Below are 23,081 nucleotides of genomic sequence, written 5' to 3' on the forward strand. Positions count from 1 at the left end.
GTGCAACATTAATAATAAAAACTGAACTATAAGTCTTAGTGGTTTATTTGCTTGAAGTAGAAGAATGGGCAAGGCTTTTTCTGCATATATCAGCTCCATAAGTAAGAGTTGTCTCTATAATTTTTTGCTTTAAGATCTCATTGTGAAAAGTGAGGTGGAAATTATTGTTGCCTGGCATTGCACTTCTGACTCCACAGCTACATTTTATGAGGCTTGTGTGCAATTAGCCAGTTCGTTATTTTATCCTAATTTTATAATAAATCACTTCACTCTTTTTCTCTCATCCATCATCAACTTATCTGCCCGCAAGTCAAAATGGTACCAATTATTAATCAGGGCCAGAGGCACCCGTTCCTGCATAGGAGCACCATGTTTCAACTGTCAGGTGGCATCCATCCCAGCCTCTCTTTGTCAGCAATAAAGAAAATGAAATTGGACTAATATGAATCTCATTTCTGCCCTGATTAAAGGCCTACATTTTCCCTAGGCATTGCCTGACCAGGTCCTGACTTGTGAGATATTCAATGTTCTTGTAATGTCATTCGGACACAGCGCGCCTGTCTCCTTAGGTCATTGTTCTTCAGATTCACTTGTTTTACATGGAATATAGGCTAGAAAATCTAGACTTCCTTTGGGGTGTTAATTAAGAGGAGCATCCAAAATTAATCAGCAAATTCACTAGGGCGAAGGGGAGCTGTCTGAAGGCCTCGATATAAAATGCACTTCTAGTACAGGGAAATGAGCCTTCGGCTATTGACAAAGAAAAAACAAGTGCACAGACGGCAATCTGACATAAAAATTCATATACGTATACAATTTTACATTCATTTTCCTTGTCAGCTTGTCACCTTTAATTATAAAGGATGATTTGCTATTTGGCAGATCTGGAAATTGTAAACGCTTGGCCATTTGAATATCATCATATGGTCAATGTCTTCAGAAAAGAATGACACAGGAACATATCAGGAAAGGAATGTTCTAAAATCCAAACTGAACTTCTCTGATGCTCACCTGGAAGGATTTTGCAGGTCTTCAGGATAACTCTGAACTTAGCTATAAAAGCACACAAGTTATGACCATCCACAGTCAAACCGTTGTATTGACAGGTTGCTAGCCCCCACTCCTTTTTTACTTAGAGTAGCTTCTAATCTTCATTTCTTTAGTTCTTTTATCACTCACTCCATTCTAATGTTATTAGAGTTTGGTGTGAAGGATTTGCATAGACCTTCAGGCTACTAATGACCTTTATGTAGAAACCGCAAGTTCTGTTGTGCCCAGTGAAGATGATAAAAGATAAAAGATAAATGCTAAGCCCATATCATGCAGATATCTCAGAAAGAAGCTTTTTAGAAAGTTAAAAATTTTAAGATAAATTTGCTTGTTTTCAGTAATAAATAATTTAGGAGTGAGTTTTTGCAACTGAAAATAGGACTTTTTACTCATACTTTGAAGGAAGCCCATGAGCTCAGGTTTCAGAGGGTACCTGTTGTAAGTACTTTTTGTAGTTCCATCTTTCTTGTTTACCAGTTGTCTCTGGTTTTGTGCAGTTTTTCACAAGCTACCATCTTTTTAATATTACAAGATGTCACAGCCACATTGCTCAGAGCTTCAGGTATCATTATTACTCTTCATGAATTCCCACAGACCTATTAAAAATACAAAAATAGGCCTTAAAAGGCTACAGACCCATGCAGCAGCACACACCAAGGAACTTTAACTTTCCAAATCTGTTCTAAAGAGTCTGATAGAGAAAATGTTACTTGGACCACCTATTAACTCCTGATAAACTAAAAATGCAGGCAGGCAAGTTGAAGAATTCAGACAAAGTAGACTTCGTACTGATTTTTGAAGGCTTCCCTAATGTTATGGAGCAGTAAACACATAGTGTAGAGCTCCATATAATGAAACTTGACACTGCCATGTTTACTTTAAGTAACTGCTGCACAAGAAATAGAATATTCCAAACTGGAATGATACTCTGCACTGCATCAGCTACTGATTTAATATTCTCATTCCCCCTTTTTTTAATTCGATCCCTTTATCTCTAAGTGAATGTAATAAGTTAACCTTATACCACTGACTTTTGAATTACTGTATTTTTGAGGGTTTTTTTACTATGGATGAAGGAAGATTATCAAGGGTACTGAACCCACCTAAGGAACTTTTTTACTTACTTGTTTCTACATGGTAACCAAAGGGAATTATTCATTGGCCACCTATACTGTCAGGGCAGTTGTGTAAATACATAGGAGAACTGTCTTCATGCTGAGGATTGCCACCAGTTCTATCTGTGATTTTGAAATATGATGAAGTTAGGTCAAAACTTGCAAGATTGAATGTTGTCGTTTATACCTTTGTATCTACAGGAAAGCAGTCAGGACACTGCAGAGTACTTGCCACTCTTTTGTTTTAAATTATTGCCAGCCTTCATAAAATCAATCATCACATGACATGAGACCTGATACCAGTTTCAGAGCTTCATGATGTCTGCCATCTCAGACAAGGGGAGACACAATCACAGCTCTGTGACCTGCTATTCCTTTTCTCCAGCTAATTTTATTTTATAGCTATAAACATTACCTTTTGTCTTCCTTTCCTTCATCTCTGGTTCTGAGGAGAAAAGGTTACTCCATAGGATCCAATCAGGCAATCAGAAAGTCAGTTGATCTTCCAGCACTAGGTGAGCATGACTGTGGCCTTGGTGTGCTTTTTATACTCACTTGATATACATGTAAAACAAAAAAAACAGAAGTAGAAATAAACTCTTTACAGAAGTTCAAACAAGAATTTAAAGAACTAATTACTAATCAGAAAATAAATCTCTTTACAAATTTTAAGTTTCCTCTAAATAAACCAAAATTCTAATGGTAATTATTTTTTATATTATATCTACGAAGATTCTATGGTACAAAGGTGGTGTTTTCCTCGATTTTCCAAAATCCTCGTATCCTGTCAGTGAGCAAAAGTAATTAGAACCACCAAAGATCTGAATGCCAGCAAAACTTTCAGAGAGATACTTAATTAACCAATAATTAATGCATAGTAAATTAAATTTTTTAGTAACTCAAGCCATTTCCCTAGCTATTTTTTCCTTACCTTTTTTTCAGGACTTCACAGGGTAATTTTGTTACATTTTCACATAACCAAATTCCCAAAGCTCCTACAGAAGAGCTCTGTTCTGCAAGGACTGCAGTTACTCGTAGCCTCCCTGCAGTTGAGTGCCTGAAAGCAAGTGCCAGGCTTGCAAGGGATACCTGCCATCTGCACACTGTGGTGGTGGGTGGGCTGTAATCACAGGGGATAGACATTATTCTTTCATTACCTGCCATCATTTTTAAAAATTTTAATACCACGAGGCTGACACATTTATCATTCAGGCTTCCTGCTAAAGAAAAGTGAAGCCACACAATATTTCCTTCTCTCAGGGTGTGTTTACGGTGTATAATTTACTCAAAACCAGGGAATTAGCTTTCTTCTTGTTTTAATAGCAACTGATTGCTGGATTATTAAATTAATATTGATCACTAGGAATTGATTTTATGCACTACTTAAAGTGTGGTTAACATCAGAGTTTATCTGTACCCTTTGGAGTTGCAATGTCAAAACTTGAAGTGAATGAAGTTTCATTCTTGTTGTACCAGGATCCTCTCCTAAATGAGGGAAACTCCATATATCCTTTTGCACTGGGAGGACTGATGCTGCAGGGAGCCTTGCCAGTTCATCCTGCAGACTCATGAGTGGGGCTCAAGAGAAAAAGGACGTTTCCCACTTGAAAACTTAAGTTTTAGGGATATATCTCCACATATTTGTAGGGAAAACCTGATCAGTGACAATGGCAAAACCTGCCATATGTTTGGGATCCAGGTGTGCACTCAGCAGATGTAGTTTGGGGGCATATGAACATCTGTGAAGTATCAGGAGGATGGATGGACCCTCCATATGTCAGGTGCTCCTCTGGTGGAGAGCTGCTCCATGGCATACAGGACAATGCAGCATCTTGGCTAATGAAGAAGAGAGGACTGAATTTAATTTAGTGTTGCCTCCCTGCAGCCCAAAATGCAGGGAGCTGAGCATCATAGCACAGGTGAGTTGTCACTGCCAAACCAGGCACTGACATATTTGCAGTATTGCCTCCAAACTCTTGCTGTAAAGACCGACTATAAAGTAAGACTATAATACCTCAGCTGAAGGTATCTAGCAGAACAATTGCCACAGAGCTGTTTTGGCTGAAGAAGTGTACCCTGATTACTTTACAGTTTCAGTCTGGTCTGCTCTGGGATCAGTTGTGGGCTGAGTTGGCCATGGATAGATGGCCACCAGCCACTCTATCACTACTCTCTTCAACAGGATGAAGCAGGGGGAAAATAAAATGTAAAAGACCCTCTGGGTCAGATAAAGGCACTTTAATAAAAAAAAAAGCAAATGCTGCACACAGAACCTAGGGAAAATGTTTTATTTTTTGCTTCCCATCAGCAGACAATACCTGGACACTTCCCACAAAATAGGACTTCAGCATACATAGCACTTGCTCTGGAAGACAAACACAATAACAAATGCCCACTCCCAATGCCCCCTGCTCTTCCTACCCGCTCTTAGCTGAGTAGACATCCTACAGAATGAACTTTCCCTGTGGTCACTTTGGATCTGCTGTCCAGGCCAGTGTCCCTTCCCAAGACTTTGTCCACCCTGGTCGACTGGTGAAGGGGGAATGTTGGAGAGATAGCCCTGATATTGTGGAGCCTGGCTGAAGAGTAGACCAAACACAGGTGTGCTACCAACACCTTTCTAGCTACCAATACAAAGCTCAGCACTATGAGAGCTGCTGTGGGGAAAATTAACTCCATCTCAGCCAGATCCAGCAAACCCTGTAAATTTCTTAGGGGGAATCTTGACTGAAATAATAGGTTAAGCCCTAGATTAGGTTGATATCCTGTTGTGATTATCAATAAGAGGCTTAACTTTGCTTTGGCTTCAGTCCAGTCTGTATGCTTTCAGTTAGCTTTCTGCAGGAAGCAAGAAAGAGCCATGGAAGGAGGGTGGGTAGGGAGTGGGTGGGAATAGATCCAGAATGCACCTTGTCTTATGGAGCATAGCTTTGGGACAGGACTGTGGAAGCAGACCCTGGTTCCACAATTAAGGTGCATATATATACATAATCCTCTTCATCCTTTCGAAGAAAATAAATTTATAAACCCAGGTATTTTTCAGCATTCATTTTAAATGCAATTTATTTAATTTTAAAACTGAGGCTGCACCTGATTTTCTGAAAACACTGTTGACTTTTTAGGACTTTGGTTTGAACCCTGATTTTCTTCCCTTCGTTCTGTTTTCAGCATATGAAAATTGTCTGGCTTCAAATGAATGAGTAACTGAGAAACTCTGGAATAGCATGTTACAGTATTCAGAGCACTTAGATAAAATACCTGTCAATCCCACTTCATATTTAAAAGATATGCAGAATGAATTCTTTTTTTAGGTAATGCTTTTATCACAGTGAGACTTGGCTTCTAAATTTTACTCTTAAATAATTAATAAATAAACTAAAGATGACTGACTGCAAGGAGGAGCACAGCTCTGATTTACCCAAGCTTTATTGTGTTATCACACAAACTAGTTGCCCATACTGAGTTACAGATGTGAGACCTTGGGATTATGGAAACATCAAACTATGTCAGACCCTCCCAGCGACTGGAAAATTTTAAAGCCATCACATTGATATTAGGAGGTATTACAGGGGAATAAACAAGTCAGTAAGTATTATAGGAATCAACAAAAAAAAACAAACAAAATTCCCCCCAAAACAAAAATAAAAACAAAAAAACTAGCCAAAACAGCAAAATCCTGTACAGTTAATACCAGTCCTCAAGTAAATTCTGTTACAAGGAACAATTGCATATCCTGGCTTAAATTGCTTGAAAGAAATCTCTAAAAAAAGAGTAGAGGACAGAATAATCTAATTTGCCTAAGGATTTGGGGAAGGTGAGGTTCAAGCACTGACAGGAGGCTGTGGATACATCTTCACCACAGGGGTAAAGACAGCCAACATAACTGCTGGTGAAGTTGCTCAGGTCTACAAGCAGGATATCTAAGTTTGAGGAGTGACAGTGCTGAGCTAATAATCACTGATGATTTATGAACTCCTTGACAGGGCTTATCAGCTTGTCACAGGGCTATGACAACTCACTGAGACTGTCTCCAGAATGGCACTGTACAGAGGGTTTGTGGTTTTGTAGTGCATGGACTCACAAGGTCCTCGCTGTTCCTCACTAGGAAATCTCTCTTGAGTTGGCAGAATATAAAGTGGCAGAATATTGCTGATCTCTTTTTTTGTAGTTTACTTTTACATACCCTGGTAAACTTAGCATGCCTGCAGACCGCAATGTATAGTATGATATATTTTCTTTAGTATATTTCTAAAGGAGATGAACTGAAAGTCCTGGGTTTACTGAAGTATCTGCAGCATGCTGCAGGAGGGTTTTCAGTCTAACTCCTTACTCTGGAGTAGAAGGAACTGCAGGACTTTCTTTAAAGAAAGTTTGTGGCTACATATAACACTGTTGAGGAGGTTGCACAGGAGTCAGAAAGTCACTGAAATTCCAAGAATTTCTGTACTCTGTGTTCATCTAGCAAGAATGCACTTCTAGACTGCAGAAGTCATAGTCCTTCGGTTTCCTCATGTTACTGTGCTCTGTTTTGTTGGACTGTGTAGTTTGGTTCCTGCAAACTAGATGCTCTCAAGATGGATTTCAGATAAAAGTAAGTGATGTTCTCCACTTCAGAGGTGCCCTTGGTGTGGTACATTCTCTAATGCTGCTGTAAGCATTTGGATGTTGAGCGGGTGACTTTGAGCCACATGTGCAATGAAGACATTCAGACCAGGAGATCAAACTAAACCTGAAGTGAAAACTTTCAACCACAGGATGCAGGGCTTCAGCACTGACTGCTTTGATCTACTGATTTACTCTCATCATACTGAATTATTTGCTAATATAGATACAACCTTAATCCTCCTTTTCTAATTACATACTAAGTTCACCGCACACTGAAATACAGATGAAAGTGCTTTCTTATGTAATGTTAATAAACCTAGTTCCAGGTTTAGGATCAGTGGGGTTTCCACCTTGTATTGCAGAGTGTTGAGATATTCCCTCAGCAAGATGGTATTTTTTAAAAAAATCCCAAGTGTCTGAAAATCTAAAAACAATTACAGACACACTTCCTGAAAAATGAAGATGGAGACCTACTTTTTCTCACCAATAATAAGACTGGTTTTTTTTTTAATTTATTTCTATTTTGGTTTTTTTTGGTGGAAAAATATTGACCTTTATTTAGTTCATTATTATCTGAAGCCATTTTTCAAATTTAAGCTCATGGAAAGTCTCTGTGGTAACAAGTCCCAAATCCAACATTGCTTTTGGATATTTCCATACAGGCTTTTAAAGTAGCACCACATACTGCCTTTTCCTGAACAAAACAGAATTTCATATTTCCTATTATTTTTTTTTTTAATATGCTTATTTTTCAGTAATTGTGAAATAAAAAAGTATTTAGGAAAACAACAATCCCATCTGTATTGGAGAACAGCTCACATTAAATATTAGTGTACCAGCCTTTCCAGCAACAGCTGGGAAAGAGGTGAGAAAATGCCAGGTTTTTGATATCGTTTCACATAAGTGTTTCATACTTTTGGGACTGATGACAGAAGGGACCTTGTCTCATAGTACACAGAACTTTGATCCAAACTGTCCAAAACAAAATATATTATGAACTGCAAAAAAGAGAGGTTATTTTAGATCACCCCATCGATTTTTCATATAGGGTGAGATTAAAGCACTTGCACATTCTTCAGTTAATGGGATCTGTCTTGTAAATAAAAATGACAAAGGTGAAACAACATCAACATCTGAGAACTTAGTTGTAGCCAGGATTCCATTACACAGGTGAATATTTCAGTTATTACCTCTGTAATGCCAAAAGCTACATTTATAGCTACCAGGTAAAACTGGTAAAAATAGAAATGATTGTGCTTCTGCCTCAGGAAAATACTCTACTTTTTTAGGTAGAATTTCCTTTTTTGCTCTTTGTCCACAGAGAAATTTTGTGTGTCAGGATAAACAGAGCAATATTACAGACTTTCCCTAAGCTTATGAGTTTCCTTAGTGACAGATGGGAAAGCAAAGCTAAAGTAGTTAATGTGCATTTCTGTTAAGCAACAAAGCCAGAACAAATATTTAATTAGTTACTTCCTTAAATATTCTACTACATGAAGAAAATTTGTATATGTACATTTCAATATACATCTATATGAAAGATTAGAACTCTGAAACTTTCTTTTCCTTTAATGCAGAGAAAAGTAATCTTCTTGTAACTCTGTCTTATTTCAAATTTTGTTTCTCTTCCAATCCAAACAATATTTGGAAAATGTTCACTTGTACAAATTAACACCATCAAGATTTTTTTTTAAACCAAGGCCTAATTTTAATGATAATATTTCACCTATAAAAAGTGAGGATAACAAGTTTGTATTCATACAAAAGTGTTAATTAATGAAAGACAAACCTTTGCCAGTTATTGACACATTCCTCTGTAATCCTGTTATGTGGGACATTCTAATGAAGTCATAGTTTATTACTAATGATCTAGCTTTGTTTTAAAAAAAAAAAAACTGTGAGGGGGAGGGGGGGTTTGAAATAATTTATTTGCTTTGGTGTATTTTTTATCACAGCAGGTAAGAATGCTGCATTTTGACTGCCACATTGTATGCAGGATGAGGGGGTATGACCTCAGAAGCAGCAATGGAGAACTTGCTCTTTCACACTTCAGCACACACTGCTGTGAACCAGCACTTTGGTCATATTATCCACCACACCACAAAGCTGTCCGCTAATTATCTCTGAATACGGATTTTATTGAACCTTAATTTTCAGTAATGGGGCCTGATAGTTTGAGAAGAAAGACAAAAGAAGGGTCCCTTTGTTTTTCCCTCACAATAACCTTCTAGTGCTGGAGCTATGGCAGAACTCATTAAACTTGAACAATGAGTTGAAATATGATCGTGTTATTTTGGTCCCTGCCCCCAAACCAGGCTGGTCCTGTCTGCCAGCCTGTCCATCTGTCTAACGATATGGGAAGAGACATTGATTTTGTAGTGGACACTGTGTTTTAGCATTCCAAACTCCTACTGAATCACTGGGAACAGGAATCTGAGCAGAAATTTGATTCTTTTGTACGTGTTTGGCAAGATCTCACGGCAAGTTTAGCAGCAATTCAGATGCTGTAGAGAAGAGATTTGAAAACCCTGATTAAACCAGGTTAGACGAAAGCAGATTTGTGTTTGAGGTGCCCTGCAGAAATAGATTCACACTAGCTAGAAATAGTGTTATTCATCCAAACTGTGAGTTAAAAGAAACTAACACTAAAACAAAAATAATGTGTGCAGCTAATTTGTGAAAGGACTGTAGGGTTCTGCTTGGCTGAGAGATGGCAGAAGTTTTTGTACTGTCTTCAAAAGTTGGCCATCATAAGGTATTTTCCACTAAGCAACGAAGTTCTTAAAATTTATGGCCTTTGAATTTAGTGTTTTTTCTCTGGTTTTTTGGTCTCTACTGAACACAGGGCTGGATGTTATGCTGTAGTTCATATAGTAAGATACCTCAGGATATATACAGATGCAGTTAAAATCAATGGATTATTCAAAACATAAATAACCTATTAAATTGAAATTATTTGTTTTCATGTAAAAAATGTACTTTCTTCCAGGATTGTCTTATTAAGTCAATATAATGGCCATTTGGATTGCTCATAAACAGTTCTCTCCCTTCTGAACAGTGCTTATTGACTATGAGAACCATCAATGTGTTTTTGGAAGATATCTTCCTCTTAAGCCTATCTCCTCTGTCCAAAATACCTCTTCAGATGTATTTCATACAATTCTGAGGGTGATATATTTGTGGAAAATTTAACAAAAAAATGAGTGATCAACACCTGTTCCATCCAAGAAAACCTTACTACTGTCCACTTTGAGATTCTCTTGTGTACCTGAAAAGTCGCACATAGCCTAGTTTTTCATTTTCTGAATTTTTGTATAACATGCTACAGCCAAATGGAATATTACAAGTTATATGATTATTTTCCTTTATATTCACCTAAATTTTCTTTCTGCTAGGTGCTATTCAATTATTCCTAAGTTAAGGTCCTCAATATAAAACTAGCATTTATGTACAAACTGATCAAAGGATAAATTTCCAAACAAAACAATATAAAGGCAGCCCCCTCCCCCATCTTGTGCCCTCGCAGAGAACTGACACACATTTAGAGGCACATAAACTCGTGTCTAGCTAGGACTGGAAACCTGCTGAAAAATTTGCTGTTGTGCAGAGTGGAGAAAGAGGAGATTGTTTCAGAGGGATTATAAATACATATATATTTATACTTTTATATGTCTAGGCACAGAAATTCATATCCACATGCATACACATCCACATATGTAGTTATATGAAGCCTCCAAAGAAAAAACTAATTTCATTTTGACTTAACCTATTCCATTAATTTTATTTTAACATTCCATATCAAAACAAATAATCTATTCTGTTAATAGTATTGCTCTTTTTATTATCCTGAGTATTTAAAGGCTGAAATGATTAGTAGCTCTACACTAACTCAATTTATAAAACTGAACATCTGGTTAACATAATGTGACTGTAAAGATTTTGATTTTCAGGGTATGAAAAGATGCTCATTCTGCAAGCATTGTGTACTAGAATAGTCTGCATTTGATTGTAAAGTAAATCAAAATAAAATCAGAAAGGGAAAAATATTTATTAACAGGCAGTAATTGAGTGCCCTTCAATGATATAATTTTCACATACTTTTTACATCATATAAAAAGCCTGATTCTTCTGTCGTTTTCGCATTTGTCAGTCAGTAGTAATTACACTGAGATCAGCAGAGAGACCAGTATTGAAACTGGCATAAGAAGACAAACATTGGGAATATAAAACTTCTAAATATAGCGTTTGGTTAAACTTCTTAGCTGCTTTTGGGGAATTTTGAACATTTTTAATGACCTTGCATTTTATTTCACTAATCTAAAAATCTCCCCTTGGTCTTTTAAATGAATGCCAATTTCATTCAGGTAGTTGTACTTCTCCTATTAATTTTATCTTTCTTTTAATTTTGACACAGTAAGTGAGCCATATGGAAAAATGTCAGTCTGATATTTGAGAAAGAGTGAACTAAAAAATAGCCTTGATCTGTGATAAATGTGCACTGAAAAAAACAACCCAAATAACACAAATAATATTTATCATTCCCCCTTTAAAAGATGTTATTTGTGCTTCATTTTTCACCTAAATAAAGTAGTGAGTGTAGAGTTTGAGCACACCTGTACCTCTGCTCTTGGCGCTGGGCGTGTGACCCCGTTTGCCTGCTGGTGTGACACGGGCAGGAAGGGTGTCCCTGACAGCTTATGCCAGCAGTGTTTGCAGGAACTGGCTCTGGTCTTCCAGTGGGAATCCTTGGATGCCACTGGGAGAGAGTGAGACAGCAGAGGAAGGCACTGTATATTCAAATAAATGTATAGTGGATACCATATGTTCCTTTCCAACAACCGCTACATTGCTGCATTAAAGTTCAAATTCCAGGCATTCAAGGATGTAAATATATTAAACAATGCATCTATTTGTGCAAAGCATTCTTTATGAGGGACATCCATGTGCTTTTAATCAGTTTCATGCTGAATGAAAGAAAATTGTAAACTATGCATTAAAAGAAGGTTTGGTGAAAGTTATTTTTCTTCTATCTTCTGCATCCTAATTCAATGCTTCCCCTTGCTTTCAGTGATAATATAAGTAATCTTCTAGCAACATTCATGAGGAAAGTTTGATGTGGATTTACGCTAGTGGAGCTACATTACAATGGGTAGATTTAAGGTATTATAAAATGAGTTTTTGGATTTGTTACAGAGGTATGAAACCCCTAAGACACAGACAGATAGGACTTCCAACATATGGCAACCACTCTTATTATAAAACAAAACAGTGTTAAGTCAAAGTACCTGATTACAATTCACTAGTGCTATGTAGCTCTGATAGCAGGCTTATATTTAATGCCATAGAAACAATATAATTTATTTTTCTGTCTTCCCTTATCCCTTCGTTATTGGGTTTGTAGGCTTTGAAACCTTAAGCAAAAGGACAAAATATAAATTATAGAAAACATCAAAGTATAGTGAAATCAAATGACATTCCTTACGATCCTTACAGAGATATCTAACACGTATCTTATGTGCAGTTTGGTCGAACTGCCATCACTGCAGAGCTTTAGTGCTTATAATTAGTAATCTTTTGGGAGCTACGGTAGCACACTTTTAATGTCAAAAATATTTAATTGAATGCAATAGTTAACTTGGCAGTGCAAAAATTCATTTGATAATGAGTTAATCTGGCCAAGATTTTACCCTGTTATCAAAGGGATCATTAGGAAAAAAACATAGCTATATAATTTTACTACATGCTATTTCTTCAGCTAAGCCTGTTTAGAGATTTCTTTTAAATTGCCTACTTTGTGATGTAGATTCTGGAGGTAGAGCTTCTAACACTGCACCTACTCACAGCTATACATTCAGTACTAAATACAATTTTTTGGTGAACATTTTATCATCTAAAGCATGTAAATTGAGAAATATGTGACTGTGATGGACACGTCAAAAGAAAAATCACTAAGCCCCGTAGTCTAATAAACAAAATTCCGTTTGGGAAATGAATTGACTGACAGGCAGTTCCTAACAAATAAATGCACATTAGATTCAGATGCATACTGGAGTATCAAATAACTAGATAATTTATCACCAGTCAAATTTAAAACCACTTTTTTTTTTGTCTTGGTCTATGGTTCCCATGCACTGCTATCTTATTAACAAGACTCTAATTCTCGTACTGACACACAAAAGTGTTGTACTCTAATGAACTGTCTGCTCCTTGCTGAAATCTGGTGGTAATGTAGGATGTTAGTTACAATAATGATAATCTTTAGTATTTTTAGCCTGTCAGAACCCGCACAGCCAACAACAACCAGTCTTTTACTAAAACTCTACCTCATCAAACTAACTTAATTAGCAATTCAACTCCTTATTTTTGTTTTGGATTCCCCTCTGGCTACTAATTAAAGCTTAATCGAAACTGCTGAACTGAGGTTGTAAAGAATTCATTAATATTAAAATTAGCCCCAACAATTTTTTTGGGCTGGTGCAATTTGTATTTGTTACTGTCAGGGTTTGAAATTCAGCTGAATTGTTAAGAAAGCTGTACCAGAAATTTGCAGTATATTCATATTATAAGCAGAACAAATACGATGAATTCCAATAGTTGAACAAGTAATTCATGTTTTGACCATGCACAGTTCACATTACTTGTGTCACTGTTTAATACCAACAGACAAAATATATTTTCAGATCATTTTTCCAAAGTCATCCACATTTCTTTATCCTCCTAAGTGCTTTCATATTTTGGATAAAAGGGAAGAAAAGGCTCTGAAAAAAAAAGGAAAAGATTGATTTTATGTATTATCTTGACAAGATTAATATGTTTGAAAAATGAACAGATTTACCACTTCACTTTGATTTTTCCACTTTTCTTAACATCAAAGATTACTCCAGCTGCAATAATGGTCATTCTGAACACTAAGATCAACTGAACTATGAGCTTCTGTTAAGGATGTGTTTTAGCTGGTAACATATATCTCATTGAATTATTTTTTAGAAGGGTGTAATACTTCATTTTTTAAATTACAATCTCTGATCTATAAATTATTTAAATATATTCTTTTATGAACTCAGTTTATTCTTTTTAATTAGTTTAAATGTATTTTTAATTAAATTGCTTAGCTTAAAATAAGAAATGAACTAATATTTTAATATTACTAAATACTCTCAACAATATGAGTGAAACATACTTGTGTTTGTTTTTTGTAAATTTCATAAAAATGTAAATAAGAAAGTCATTCTTTTTATAGCAGATAAAAACAATTTTCATAATTCAAGTTCACTTTTCATTTTAACTTTTATGTTTTTATATTTTTATCGGAACATGTATATTTATTTTACCCTACAGGAAATTTTTTCAAGAATGTTTATAGGAAACAAACTTGCTAGGACTAAAATATACAGCAACTAATACTGTTTAACATATTTTATTAAATATAAATATTAAGATTATTTATATAATGCAAAACTTTACAAAAATATACATGAAAAATTACATATGCATCTAGGTTTCATTTAAATAACATTTATGACAAAACAATCATGCACATATTTAAAAATCAACATATGTCCATTTTTTACTTACTGACTAAATCAACAGTGGCATACAAGGCACACAATTTAAAATCTTGGTGACAATTTCCATGAAGTTATTCAAATACAATTTGACTTCTGACAAGAGGATGTAATTTATAAAACAGAACATGCCTATCAGTGGAACCTAAATTTGCATAATGAGGATACTTTCATTTCTGCAAGCACAGTTTTTGACATCCCAACTTGGAGTGCTGGAAGAATCTGGTGAAAAATGTCAATATACATAAGCAGGAAAATGATTAATAAAATACCCGTAACATTTATCTGATTTGAGTAAACAAAATAAATTTTGCTTGCAAAAAGTAATGATTTTGAAAACTATAATAATGTGTTTCCTTAATATGTAGAATTCTAGCACTGCCTTTAGCTGCAATCAGCCTTGTAAACTAAGGGAGGTGTTCTGAGTTTATCATTAGCTGATAAAAACACTGCTCTGACATTAATGCTATGCATTTTTAAATCAGTGTTTTGATTTAATTCAGTGTTGCATTTCATATAAATATACTGAAGTAGTACCACAAGAATGGAAAGAAAAAAAAGCCTTTATCCTTTCTTTAGTTGATAAACTTGAAATTGCTTCTTAACTTGGTCTGCTGGATAAGAGCATTCATCATTCTTGAACTGGAGAAAAAATAGCTCTTTGCCCTCCTCAATTTTTTTTTTTTGAGTAGTCATTTCAGGTAAGCATATGCTCAGAGTTTAGATTCAAGAAATTCTGAAATAAATTTGCTTTAATTCAGCATGACTTACCCATCCTAACATAGAGGATAGTATCAGATGACAGTCAAAACAAAGTTACCTTTATGTTTCAAAGCTAGAATTAAGACATACTGAAACAAATCCATTTCAGATTTGCTTAAGAAAACCTGGACTATCAAGAGACAGCAGTAGAATAATATAATTTAAAAAAAAATTAAAAAATTTACTGGAAATTTGGCTTTCCTTTAAATACATTAGTAATAGGATCATCTGGAATTAAAACCAAAGAGACTTATTTTTCATTAATCTTGCTGCTTGTTTATAGCTTCCTAATTCCCTAAATTATAAAATTATGCCTGGCTTCCCTTTGTTTCTTCTGAGCTTTACTTTAAGGTTTCTCTGATATTACTATTGAACTGTAAATATTCCAAGGGGAATTGCTTTGAAAACAGCTTTTTCACTTAAAAACCGTAAAACTTGTATATGAAATATATGTACAGACTCTGAGGCAGGGAAATATTTTTGCTGGTCTTCATTGCTACAAAATTTAGAACACACAATAAGAACAGAAGAATAAGGAAAAAAATTAAATGCAAAACAAAGCAAGGAAGCAAATCTCAGTGCAAAGTATTCATTTAATTCTAAATCACACGTGTTTGTATTCAAATTAAAGAACTGATCATGGCTTTGAAAACAAATTCTTTATCATAGGCTTTATTTAGGCTGATACTTCTCACACACACAAACCATTTATTAAACTGGAAGAAGAGCAGGTCATCCTTATTTATCTGAGACACCAGCCTGACAAATAAATACTTTTATCAGGTGATTGATAAATATGGCTACAAACCTGGCACTTTTGCAATTAAATACCAATCTAAATCTAAATAATACTTTTTATTTCAAAACACATTGAAAATGTTGCCTGGTATAGTTCCAAGCAGAACTGGAAAATGACTGTCACTGCCAACTAGAAAAATCTTGAGGCAGAGAAATAAAAAGAAAAACGATACAATTTCTGTCAAACACTGTGAAACTAAAATAATAAATAAAATCATGGAACAAGACCACTGGCAGTATATTGAAGCAAATAGTAATTGCTTCTTAGCTGTTCTCATCATTACAATTTTGAGATAAGTAGATATTTTATAAACATTTTCAGCTAAGAAACTTCACCACTTCTCTTTAAAAATTCCTTTTTATTATCAGTGTAGATTCATAAGAAAGAAAGAAGCAGCTTGCTATTCAAACAGCTGAAAGGGGGAAAAAATTGGTTGTTTCAACATTGCTTTTGCATCTTTAATTTCTTTCAATGCTCTGTACATCGTGAATATGTCAGCTGAACAGACATCTCATTTTCAATTGCTAACATTCCAGGTAAAATAGGAACAAACACAGTGGCTTGATGCGTGAGAGCATTTGTGTGGTTGGGATGGGAGCTTGCTGCAACCTGCTGTGATGCCTGCACATCCATGGTGATTGGGATTGGCTAAAGCTGAGCTCTTCAATCCTCTCCTGCTCTGGGGCAGCATATGTGTATTCTGTGTTTATCATACAAACTCCTTCTACAAATAAATACACTGAATTCAGTGTTGTATGTGTTTAGAAATTGCTTTAAAATACTATGAAATACTCTGAAACACTGATTTTTTTTTTAATTACTATTTTAAATTACTAAATTACACAGATACAAATACTTCTGGTTCTGAATTTTCCCAATATGGAATGATCACAAATGAAGCACTGTAGCACCAGGTCACCTGCAAAAACAAAATCCCACCAGCCTTTCCCCATTCCCAGTTTTTATCAAGGAGCATCCTCACTCCTACAGCTTACTCCACACTCAGAAGCAGAATCAGACATCAATGTACATTGCTTTTAGTGTAATCTCTGCAACAGAAAAAAAATTTCCAATATGTTAGCATATGTCTCAGAGATATTCACATTTGGGAAGGCTGGGAAAGACCCACAGATTTTTCACTGAAAAAGAAGCTCACAAACATTTTAAAATACACTCTTGTCACATGGCAGCTGGTAAACTCAGCAGAATAGGAAGGGAAAGCCATGTTACAGAACATAAACCTTCTTCAAAACCAAGAGAGAGCACAGATCCTGTGCTTGGGCTGGAGGGAAATCAGTGTTCCCTCTAATCCCTTCCCGACTGCCTGTTCTCTTACGAAACTCAAAAATACCAAACTGAGGCAAAATTTGGTGTCTTATTAAAAGTGGACAGCAAAGGCAGAGAATGTACCTCAGCATTCTTGGGAAATATTAAAAAATTGCTGTTTCAGAAGAGTGGGAGTGGAACTCTTCAAGAAATAGCTAATAGATACTTGAAGACAAATCTGAAAAAGTACTTGTTGCCAAAGGATGGGAGCATATGAGTGATAGCAAAAATAACTAGATATTGAGATTAGTATACCCATAAAACTACTGTTTTATTAAATATAGCTAAACATTAAGATTTTCAGTCCCATAGTTTGGATTTTTGCTGCTTTGAATAATTGTTGCTGCTATTGTTTAAACATTCATTGAAATAATAAGGCAAACATTTCTGTTTCCAATTGTGGTATTTGTTATGTTCATAGACCTCTTACTAAATGCTTAAAATGGCATCTCTTCATAACACTAATAAGTGATTCTGCTTCAAGCATTCATTGTCCTACAAGCCTAAAGGGTTAGCAATGGTAAGTCCTCAATGTTCTGAGTGAACTGAATTACATTTTAAAATAATTTCTGGTTTGAATAATTTTACAGTCTTCTGTACTTGTGCCTTGAAATAAACAGCAGCCCCCCCCTCTTCAAGTGCATGCATGCCACTGCTTTTTATCAAGACAATCAATGCTAAGTGTAGTATTTGATACTGGAGAGTATTTATAAAAATACAGGGATGGAGTAATCTATAAAGCCATTTTCATTGGTGACAGCAGTTTCATCCATGCACTACACATGTTAGAATATTAAAAAAAAAATAGTCCTCTTGATTTAAATCCCACATTACTGGACCGTGTTTGACTGCCTTGAAGAGAAGTGCTGGGTGGTGGGAAGGAGAGCAGTGCAGAGTCGGGAGGAAGAGATTAAGGAACCGGGGGCTGCCTCTCCTATTCCCTCCCTAGCCCATCTTCCAGGAGCCCGCTCGCACGAGTCGCGTTCTGCCCCCGCGAGCCCCTGGCCAGGGATGACCATGGATCCTCCTCTCCAGGGTCCCCCGTGCCTGGGGCTGCCTCACCACACTCTTAGAAACATCTCCTACACCCATGTGCTCACATTTCAAGGGTATTGGAGCACTACCTCCACTCACACAGGTTTCAGTTTTTAATGTGGAAGCCAAATGCACACATTTTGGAGGTAAATTATGCAGAAAAATACTTTACATTTCTGCTGAGGCAAATGGTTTTTAAGTAGGTCTCATAATTACTTCGGGTGGAGAATGTGCTTTTTCTCTTTGGTCTGTTCACTTGCAGTTCATATGAGGAAGGATTATATTACTATCATTACACAAATACTTAAATGGGTCCATTGATTTGTTTAGAAATGAGATATCAATGACAGTTAATTATTCAATAACTGATCATTAATTTTGGGCTAATGATCAGAGACCCCTAGGTCCTTCTAATTTTGCTTGGCTCAAAGGAGTAAATGAAATCTGTTTGTTAAAAGCATACAGCAGACTACTAAGCATTCATTTTCATTCTGCTACAGTAAAGTAGTGTTTTAAACAGATTCATGAAATGTTTTAATACTACTCAAGCAAACCTATCAATAGAAGGAAAGTTAAACACACAGTCAAGGGGATTATTATCTAGCTGTCTATATCTTTCATCTAATCTGACACCTTTCCATGTATTTTTTTGTGGAAAACAATTTTTTGCTTACTTAAATGGACTGTTTTTAATTAATCCTTTCCTCTTTTCCTTGCATTTTAAGCTATTCTAAAGATCGAGGACTGTTCATACCTACTGGGCTACAGCAGAACCAGATGATGTTCGAAAAACATTGCTTATATAATGAGAGTATCACCAGTTCTTACGTTTTTAATTAAAGTCCATTCAAAGTGTGCTTTCCAATACCTGTGTCATTACCCTAATGATTAATAAGCAACACAATATTTTTTTTACTTTGTCTGCATGGGATTTGAGTTCTAAAATTTCCACAGAATAAATTAGAGAGAAATTAAGGTTACAAAATAGAGCTAATGTCAAGCTGAAACTCTTTTCATTAACTCAATGCTCACTTCTGCCAAGGTCTGCAGCACATATTTGATTCTGTAACATCAGTGTGCTGAGATCATTCCAATATAATAATAGAGCACACTTAAAATAAGCAATTGAAAGCTTGCAGCCTTAGCCCTGGATTTATTTGCTTTTCTTGGCTAAATGGACAAAAAGTAGCCTGGGTGGAGATCTGGTTTCCGTTCACTTCAGTGGAGTTAATGTCGTGTTTGGCGAGTGCAAGGAGAAATCAGGGAGGTGGAAGCATGTTGCAAGAAGTTACACAGTGTCACTTCTGCATGGGCCACGGGCTTATTCAGCATGTTTTAGTAATTAAGGTTCCTGTGAATATAATAAGTAAGTCAGTTTTCAAGAAATAATGAGACAGACGATAAACGTCTCTGTTGTGTGTAATATATATTTTGAGAAATGTATAAAACTTATTTGAGCAATAGGACTATGATAATTCCCATGCACAAAAACAGAGTTGGAGCAAGCTCACAGGAGATGTACGTGTGTCTGTCCTTCATGGTGGAAAAGAGACTAAAAAATAGCCTCATTAATGGGGAGACACTGTTCTAGTAAAAAATCCCACTGTAGCTCAAAATTGCAGCTGTGTCACTTCAGTGTGAGTGTTACTTTTGTGATCACCAGAGGTCAGTGTCACCACAGGCTGCAGCGCAGAGAGGGTGGGAGATGCTGCTTACAAAAGATGAAAACAAGTTTGCCTGATCCCTCCAGAGTTTGCCTGTGCTCTAACACCAAATACAACAAATCCATAAGCCTCTTTCTTCTTTGTGAGATGGAGGGTAGATGAGTAGGAAGGACAAGGGAAAAAAAGAATTGGGGATCTGTAAGGAAATGGAAGCAGAAATAAAATTAACTTGGCTGGCTGCTTTGTGACCATAAAAGATATTGCGTTCAGATTCTCAAGCAGACAAGTTCCACCTGCGTTAAAGCACGTACCTAGCAATATAAATTATTGCCAGCTTCAAATGCTGAGAAATTATGAGGCTGGCTCACAATGCTTAAATAATTAAAAAGTACTGTTTTCTTTTCCTTTGTCCACAGTCAGGCTGTTTTTTTCTTCCTGCCATATTCTCAAGCTTTGCTCTACTAACATAATACCTGAGAAACTGTGTATGTGTGAGCCTGTATGCATGTAATTTTAATGACATATGAAATCTTCAGGTTGTCTAGTTTGCCTCCAGGGGTTGCAGTTTAAGAAAAATACAAGACAAGGAATAAAACTGTGAGAAGACTGCTGCCTCAGTTGCTCACCGTGCTTTGACAAATGCTCCTACAGCTGTGGCCTTTGTGTATGGGTCAGAGGTGATGGATGAAGGTGTGTGAGCTCCCTCACCTTGGTGTGACACCAGACTCTGAATCACTGAGGGTATCAACGGTGCCTCCTCCACCCTTGTGTACCACGTTCTGCACATGTGGGGCTGTGAGTGGGAATGCAGGACACAGCAAAAGCTAAACTAGGGAGCAATCATTCAAGAGCAGAAAGGAGAGTAGAAAGACTCACTTATTTTTCTTGGGGCACTTTGAGGTGTGTGAACAAGTTTAACAAAAAGTGCTTTCTACTGTTTGTTCCTACTGGTATTTTTGGAAGTTAATCTCCTACCAGTGCTAAAGCAGGTTGCAGCAATATTAATACTGGTACAGAAAAATCCTGGGATTAGATATCCTGTATTTTGTGGAATGTTTCTTGACAATGGCAGAATACTTCATTAGGAAAGGAGCTGTGAGTTACAACACAGCTTGAGATTTTTTCCTGTTGGAGTGTAGTTTCTCTGCTCAGCTTTTGCAGTCCACCAAAACTGTTGTGTTTGCCGTGCTGGGATTCAAACATCAATCCAGCCACAAAGTTCAGAAGCAGTGGTGCAACTGCCATGAAAGAAACAAGTTTGTTTCCAAGCTCCCTCTGTACAATACTGTGCTTTAACATGAATACCTTCTTTATGTGATTGTATTAAAGGTCAAATTTGTAAAAGAAACTACTTTAAAATATCACCTCTAGAGAATAATTTATTGGGTAACCTGAGATATCTTTTACAATCAAAGAACATAGACCGTCTCTCATATGGAAGGCATTTACCTGCTACCAGGGAGAACTTCAGTATTTATCCAACCATATCAGCTGCTCTCAATTCACTTAAGGGTAAAGTCCTCTTCAATACAGCTCCAGAAAAATGATACTACTTATCAAAAGGAATTATCTAGATAATGTCATGACAGATACATGACAAACTTGCTTTCTCTGTACAAGTCTTAGGGCTAAGCAAATACAAATCGAGCCTCTTTCCCAAGGCAAAATGCAATGATTTTTGCACAACCCAACAAAAGAAAAGTAGGACAGTTCTCCACACTGAGCTTGCAAGTAGCACAGGGTAAAAGTCCTAAAGCTGGCAGTATTTAATGAAGACTCCATATTATTAAAATTTATAAATACCAGACATTTTGGTATATTTGTTCCAATACACTTTCCTGTGATGAAGAGTTGGGATTTGAATGATATTTACTTGGTCTCAGCATTGTGTTGTGTCCTCTCTCAGCAACTTATACAGTCTACCATAAGGATGCTCTCACAGGTTGCAGTGCAAAGGGCTGAACAAGTGTACACTCCTATTTACAGTTTCACTATCTGAGATCCATCATCAGGCTAAACAATCCATGGCAGCAGAATCCTAACAAGTTTACATAGCTGCACAGAATTAAAGACACAATTTAAAAATAATAACAGGTAAAAATCATATAAGACAAGACTTGAGTAAATTTGCATATTTTCAATAGTTTGTTTTCCTCTAAGGATTTCTGAGTACTTTACCACATATTTTCTTGTAGTAATCATTCCCCTTTCTCCCTGTCCCAAAATATATACTACCTTTCCAAAATGCAGACACATCTCAGTTCAAGGCAAGCCTTGAAAAAAGTTAAGACACAGCTGGGAAGACACATTTCGTTAAAAACTTAACATAGCAGAAGTTCTTTGACCCCTAAAATCAAGATCTCTTCTATAATTCTCAGTGCTTTTTGTAGGTTAGTCTGGTCTGAAAGTATTAACTCAGAAGCACTTTCCTGCCATATTTATTGGTGGTTAGGGAACCACTAATTCTAAAGTAATAATAATAACAACAATAATAGCCCATGTCAGTATGGGAGCTGGTAGAGACAAGTACATTTAATAAGTCCAATAGAAAGCATGAAATTTAATTAATGCTCTTTGGCAAACTTCCGAGTTGTGTCAAGACATGGCAGAAGCCCACTTATGGATTAACCCTGTGAGGCTTAGTCACAGTAACAGGCAGCTGAAAAACTTTCTGTGCCACTAAAGCTGCTGACCACTCACACCATTTCTGTATTTTCTACACCTCCCAGGAGCAACTGAGACACCACAACACTGCTGGTAGCAGATGCAATGAAAATTTTCCCTGGAGGATGAGTGTGTGTAAAAAAAAAGACGCGTTGCAAAAATATTCACCTCTCTCTTGCAACCTTAGGATAACAACACATCACACCCTGTAATGATCTCTGAATGCTGAGGCATGCTTTCAGCTCTTCAGAGAGAAAAAGGCAGCAGTGAAGGCAGTAGCTATGCAAGAAAATCTCTTGTTGTATCCACCAATGTTTACGGGTGCCTGAGCTTGTTTGGGACATATGAACTGTGGAAGATGGCAGGCAGGATATTCATATTGTTTAGCTGCAGGGACTTAATACACACATTCAGAACTGCAAATTTCCTTCAGTTTTCATATTTCAGTGAAGAGAAATAGGTTCTGCAAGGAACTGAGCCTAGGCGATCTACTTCT

The 23,081-nt window shown here is 36.4% G+C and overlaps 1 long non-coding RNA gene across 1 annotated transcript in view; it reads right to left on the reverse strand.

The window, feature by feature from the left end:
• The window catches only part of LOC148224892 (uncharacterized), a 94,850-nt gene that overhangs the window by 20,060 nt on the left and 51,709 nt on the right, over nt 1-23,081 (reverse strand). Inside the window, exon 3 of the long non-coding RNA XR_015801990.1 lies at nt 2,581-2,719. This is a non-coding gene — a long non-coding RNA (uncharacterized LOC148224892). The remainder of the gene's footprint in view (nt 1-2,580; nt 2,720-23,081) is intronic.

The sequence above is a fragment of the Sturnus vulgaris genome, chromosome 2 (genome assembly GCF_052056855.1).
Source record: "Sturnus vulgaris isolate bStuVul1 chromosome 2, bStuVul1.hap1, whole genome shotgun sequence".
Lineage (NCBI taxonomy): Eukaryota > Metazoa > Chordata > Aves > Passeriformes > Sturnidae > Sturnus > Sturnus vulgaris.